We start from the raw sequence: 7,063 nt of genomic DNA on the forward strand, positions 1-7,063 counted from the left end.
TAATTCCTCTCTAATCCCTCGCTAATTAGCGAGCAAATAGCTTGGATTTATATCTCTAGCTAAATTCCCTCGCTATTTTGCGACCAACCTTTGTCTCCTCGCAAATCCTTCGCTAAAGTTAGTGCTTCTTTAGCGAGAAACTTAGTCCCTCACAAATGCCTTGCAAATCCCTCTCCAAATTATGAGCCAAAATAAAAAAAAAAATTTCATCTTGCGAGGGAGTTTTCTTGTCGCAAATTCCTCGCTAATGAGTTATAAGTTTATCCCTCGCAAATTCCTCGCAAATCCTTCGCAAATTAGGGAGGGAAATTTTTTTTCGCTAATCCCTCGCAAATTACTACAAGAATTTTGCGGATTAGCGAGGGAATTTAACGACGAAATAGCTTGGATTTATATCCCTCGCTAAATAGGAACATTTTGCGACCAACCTTTATCTCCTCGCAAATCCCTTGCTAATGAGTTATAAGTATATTCTTCGCAAATCCCTCGCAAATCCTTCGCAAATTAGTGAGGGAAAAATATTGTCTCTAATCCCTCGCAAATTTAGAGAACAAAAGCCTTGCAAATTAATTAATATTATCTAATATTTTTTAATTATTGAATATTTAAAGATATTTTTAGAATTATTAAATATTATCTAATATTAATTTTAAAAATTATTAAAAATTATCTAATATTTAATAAATTATGATATAAAGAATAAGATTTACATTATTTTTTAAATTATACTAAAATTTTGTTAATAATAAATAATATATTTAAAAGTGAATTATTAACATTTTTATTAATTTAAATCTTGTTTTAAAAACTTGTTCCAAAACTTACGTCTTATGACGATTAGTCTTCCACTGAACCACTGGTTACTGAAGTGGTGAGTCGTGACCACAGGATAAAACCCATGGAATTTAATTGTAATAAGTTAGTATTATTTTTGCTTGCCACAATTTTGTTATTTTATTTTTCATTACCGAATATGATGCCATATTAGCTTTGGGGATCTCAAGTATTATTCTATGATTTCCTATCAACTCTGGGAAGAAAATCAATGCATATATAAGGGTGCCAGCTACCAAGAGTTTATGAATAATTCACCAATATCATTAAAGGCCTCTTCCAGAACTAAGTTTTTTCTGTCCTGTCCTCACATATCTATGTATCTGAGGTTGATCAATTTCGACAACCCATATTTGGCTGCATCTACATTTCCTGAGAAAGGTGTTTAATTCCTAGCACATGAAGCAAACACAAACAGGTTAAGAAAAACAAATTACAAATCCATTGAATTGGTTTGAAATTTGAATCAATCCACTAAACAAAATGCCAATGTAGTGCCAACCTCAGAGTTCTACTCAGAGTTCTAGTTCTTCTGCATCCACCAGTGTTACTGCAAGTAACACTATTTCTCACACCTCAAGCTAAGCAATGTGAATGAATCCCTCATTATTACTCTTTTTTATCTCAAATTTTTCAACCGGTCATCATTACTCAAGGAGGTTCTCAAATATATTTTTCACAACCTGAAAAACCTTTTGTCATTTTTTTACAAAACACATAAATTATTGATTCTATTTATATTTTTTTTAAAAATAAATCTATTCTCATTTATGTAATTTGTCAAATATTCCAACTTGTTGTTTGTGTTTGTGTTAGGTAATATGTAACAATTCAAAAGAAAAAAAAATGAATAGATACAATACAAATGGAGTTTTTTATAAAATAGCCAGGTACCTTTAAAATAGTGATTACCTATATTTTTTTTTAAAAAAATATGAGAGTAGTTATTGCGCAAGCATGATTCTATCAAAATGTTTAGTCGTATTATACTTGAAAAAATTTCTATATGATGTATGAGTATATGATGATTATCAGCATGTCATAGTGTTATAAAATATAAAGTTTTACTTTTTCAACCAATTAGATATTATTATTAATTTATTTATTATTTAAAAATCTAACATAAAGTTTGTAGTTAGTTAACAGGATATATAAAACTAATTTGTATTGTCATCACATCACATGTTTTCTATTTAGTTTATATATAAGAATTCACATATTCTAAGAACCACACTAATTTAATCAAATAATTGATTAGTACTGTAGTAACTAGTAACAGTAACCATCCAATGATAAAAGAAATGTAAAACCATATTTTCTGCATAACATGTGTACTACATATATAATATTGTTTAATTTTGCGTACGTTTTAAGTCTTCTTATTTAAGACTTGATTTTTTTTTCTTCTCAAACGCATTATACCTACTAGCTAGTCTAGGAATATGTTTCAATTAGTTTGCACTATAAAGCATATATATATATATATATATATATATATATATATATATATATATATATATATATATATATTTCATGTTTAATTCAAATAACATTTAAATACAGTAAAAGTTTGGACTAATGTAACTGTTAGAAGCCAAACTAGTTTTCCTAAAACGTGGCAAATAATTCAGATTCTCTTTGAAAAAGTATTTATGTATTTGACATCTTTTTATAAAAATAAAAAATAAAGGTAGGCAACAAAAACTCTCCCATTCTTTCTAACTTGCCTTTTTTTTTTCTTTCTATTTTAATATTTTGGCTGCATACACATACCAATAAGATTAAATGCATCATATAGTAATCATGCCTTTACTAATTAGCTTATAAACTAATCTATCAAAATCATGATGTTGTTCTAATATAAATTAATACCCAGAAGGATCCAGATCGAATAGTTTTTTGCTTCTAAGCCTCTCTTTTGGCATCATGATTAATCGCAAGAAAATTCATCTTGTTCTCACTCTGTGTAGAGATACACATGTAGGAACCCAAAAGGAGACAACATCATCTAAACAAAGAAAAAAGATATATAAGAAGATTGTGAAAATTAGCAGATCCAAAGTCCATTTTTCCTTTTCAGAATTATTCAAAACCACTAAATAGTGAGTGCTTAATGACCTCACCATGAGAAAAGAGAGAGGGAGAGACTATAAAATAAAATAATTGAATGAAGAGTAGTGAGAGAAAGAAGGAAATGAAGGACACCTCACTACAATATTCAGGTCTAGCACACATTGCACCAATTGTATCTATGTTCATATAATCTTTTTGTGGCCATTCCTTTGATCTTGAATAAACCATGGCCAACCTTGAGAATTTTAGCAACCCATACACGCACCTTGCTTTTGAATAATTTCAAAAGAATCTGCAACTCCATAATGCACATGTCCATCCACATCTCCAATTTTCGTAATTTGTTGTGCTTATTTATGCTTCAATCTTTTTTAATGAGAAAATTTCTGCTCGGAGTTTCATTGACTATGTGTATCTCTCTTCACCTGAACCCTTTCTTTTTTTGCATTTGGGACTATCTATTTCTGCTCGGTAGGTACTGTTCACCACCGTTCCCAAAATTATCTAAGGTTTGACGTGAGGAGAAGTAATCAGGAGACTACAATTAGGCTTCACATTGCTATATTTTTATGATTTGAGATACACGGTGATGTTGTGACAAGTAATCATGAGACCCGATCGAAGTTGGATGTTGCGAAGAGTTGATTGCTTCGGCATTGTAAATGAAGAATTCAGACAAGGGGTTCATGGTTTCATTCGAGTTGCTACAAGAGACTCGAAAATTGCCGATGTATCAGGGCGCATTCCTTGTCTATGCGCAAAATGTAGGAATCGATATTGGGATACTACATTTAATGTGGAAAAACATTTGTATCACCATGGATTTGTCGATGGTTATATGAATTGGACCCTTCACGGTGAGGAGACATGGAGGGATTGTGCATCAACATTTGTTAATCAGAACAAAAATCCCTATGTGGATATGGTTATGGATGCTGCTAATGGTACATTAAATCCTGAAGTAGAAGATGTAGAAGAGGATCCAAATCCTTCAGTTGCAAAGTTTTTTAATTTGTTAAGGGATGCGGATGAACCTTTATGGAATGGTTGCAAGAAGCATACAAAATTGTCAGCTGTAACACAACTTCTAAACTTGAAGTCAGAGTTTAACATGAGTGTGAGTTGTTATGATCGAATGATTTCCATAATCAAGAGTATGCTTCCAGAATCAGAAAGGTTGCCTGAAAATTTATACAAGTCAAAAAGAATGGTTCATGAGATGGGATTAGGATACGAGAAGATACATGCATGTCGTAATCATTGCATGTTGTATTACAAAGAAAATAGTGATAAGAATGTTTGTCTGGTGTGTAAAGAACCACGATTTAAACCTAAGGTATCTACAAAAAACAAGGATGTGCCTTACTCAATGTTGAGATATTTCCCTATTATTCCAAGACTACAACGCCTCTTTATGTCTAAAAATACATCAAAATATATGCGTTGGCATATAGATGGAGTGCGTCAAGATGAATCAATTATGACACATCCTGCTGATGCAGAGGCATGGAAGAATTTTAATCATATTAGATATTGCGAGGGAATAGTGAGAGAATTGCAAGGGAAATATTGCGAGGGAATAGCGAGAGAATTGCTAGGGAAATATTGCGAGGGAATAGCGAGAAAATTGCTAGGGAAATATTGCGAGGGAATAGCAAAAGAATTGCTAGGGAAATATTGCGAGGGAATAGAGAAGGGTCTGCCAGGGATATTCAGCGAGGGAATTGCAAGGCCTTAGCTAAGAAATGTAGCAATGGAATGGAGAGGGGTTTGTGAGGGAACATTAGCGAGGGATTAGCGGGGAAGCTTGATCGCAAATTAGCGAGCAAATAGTAAGCATCCTTAATATAATTAGCGAGGACCTTAGCGAGGGATTGGCGACAGATTTTGCGAGGGATTAGCGGGGAAGCTTGATCGCAAATTAGCGAGCAAATAGTAAGCATCCTTAATAAAATTAGCGAGGACCTTAGCGAGGGATTGGCGACAGATTTTGCGAGGGATTGGCGACGGATTAAATCCCTCGCTAATTAGCTACCTGTATTTAGCGAGGGAATGGTCTCTCGCAATTTCATCACTATTCCGTCGCAAAACTGATTAGCGAGAGATTAGAGAGGAAATAGCGAGGGAATAGTCCCTCGCTAATATGTAATTTTCTTGTAGTGTAAAAAGACCTCCCATCATTTATCTACGTACCAAGTCCAATAGTATCAGACATAAAGAAGTGCATTGAAAAAAGTTCAAGTCACCCATTAACTAAAGATAAGACAATTAAAGAGTATATAAATGAGGGACAACCCTCACCTTACAAATTGCTTTTGTAGGGTTAATTAATCCCAAATCCATTCTTCTAAGATTTTTTTAAAAAAATGTACTTATGTGTAGTTTGTTAACTTACTCTTCCTAAAAAAAAATAAATGAATGTAAGTTATCAAATAATTGTGGATTGCTAACATATACACACTTCATTTTTAGAAAGAGATTATTAGCAAGTTACAATTATAATTCTTTTTAAAATGTACCCAATATCTTGTTAACTTACTTCTTCTAAAAAAAGCAAGTAGGTGCAAATTAGCAAACTTATATATATATATATATAGAAAAGATCCGTTTACTTTAGGAATAAGTTTACCTAGGTTTACTCTATTCAATAACTAATGTTCTATATCAAATTTCAACGATCTAACCGTTGAATTTAAAGTTTTTAATACATATATCAAATATGTAAATTTTTAAAAAAAATTGAAAATCATTTGATAGTTCATTTCATGAATTCAAATCAATGTATAAAATAATTTTATGATTATCCATCAATTTTAAATTAATAAAATGAAGTATCAAATAATTTTTAAATTTTTTAAAAATTTGCAGACTTGATATATGCATTAAGAAATTTAATTTCAACAGTTGGATCGTTGAAATTTGATGTAGATTATGATTATTAAACAGAGTAAATCTATGTAAATTTACTCTTAGAATAAACAGATCTTTCCTCATATATATATATATATATATATATATATATATGTATATATATATATATATATATAATATCATGTTAATTATAATTAAGTTAAATAAACTTGGTCAAGATGTGATGACTTATCCAAGTCAATATTATACTTTTTTATAAAAATAAATTTTTAATGTAAGAAATAAATGATTAAATAATTATTTAGTTATTTATATAAAGAAAAATAATTTGGAAGGTGTTGAAAAATGAGAAAATAATTCAATATTTTTAGAATTTATGAGATCTTGTAGGGAGAAATTGTAATGTACATTTATATTCCAAAAAAATGTAAAATTATATGTTTATTATTATAAATTTATGCATAAGTATTGTTCCCACTACCTAAAATTTCTAGATTCGTCATCAATTATACAATTGAATAAAATAATTTATATAATATGTTCTTAATTTAAAATTATATATTAATTTATGCAGTTTAATTAGTATATAATTTGGTATCTCTGTTAGTATTATATCAATTAATTACATATTTTTAGAGACTACTTTAAAACATGATATGAATTTTATTAAATTTATAGTCATGAAATATATATAATATAAATATTTTTCTTAAAAATTAATAGAATGTGAGTTATGTAATTTAATTAGTGACTTTTTGATTCGATCTTCCACTCATTAATCTAATATCTTGACTAATTGATAACATGACTGTTTTTAAAATATTACTATTAAAAATTACTCTCGAAGTATGTAACTTGACCTTTCCCCATTATTTTGCTAGGAGTTTAACTTTTAAATCGCTATTTAATAAAGAAATTTATTTATCTTCGCTTTTAAATTTTAATCTAGAAGTTGATCTTACGTCTTTACATATAAAAATTCATATCAAAGGCCTAAAAAAATTCCATTAGATAATTTGTTTGGCAATTGGATGTATCAAAATTGCATGATAAAATTAAAATATACATTTACTAAGAAGCTGTTTATCAAAATTGGATTCAATTAATCCTTTTAGTTAAATAAAATTTTAGATTCGATTATCATGAATAAAAAGAATATATACAATTAGGAAAACTCCATTAAAAAGGAGTTAAGTTCTTAATAAAAATTAATTATTAAAAATTTCATAATATTTCATATTAATTACATGATTACTGAATCAAAAAACAACAAAAATATAAATAT

The sequence above is a fragment of the Cajanus cajan genome, chromosome 9, assembly GCF_000230855.2.
Source record: "Cajanus cajan strain Asha chromosome 9, NIPB_CcT2T_4, whole genome shotgun sequence".
Classification (NCBI taxonomy): Eukaryota; Viridiplantae; Streptophyta; class Magnoliopsida; order Fabales; family Fabaceae; genus Cajanus; species Cajanus cajan.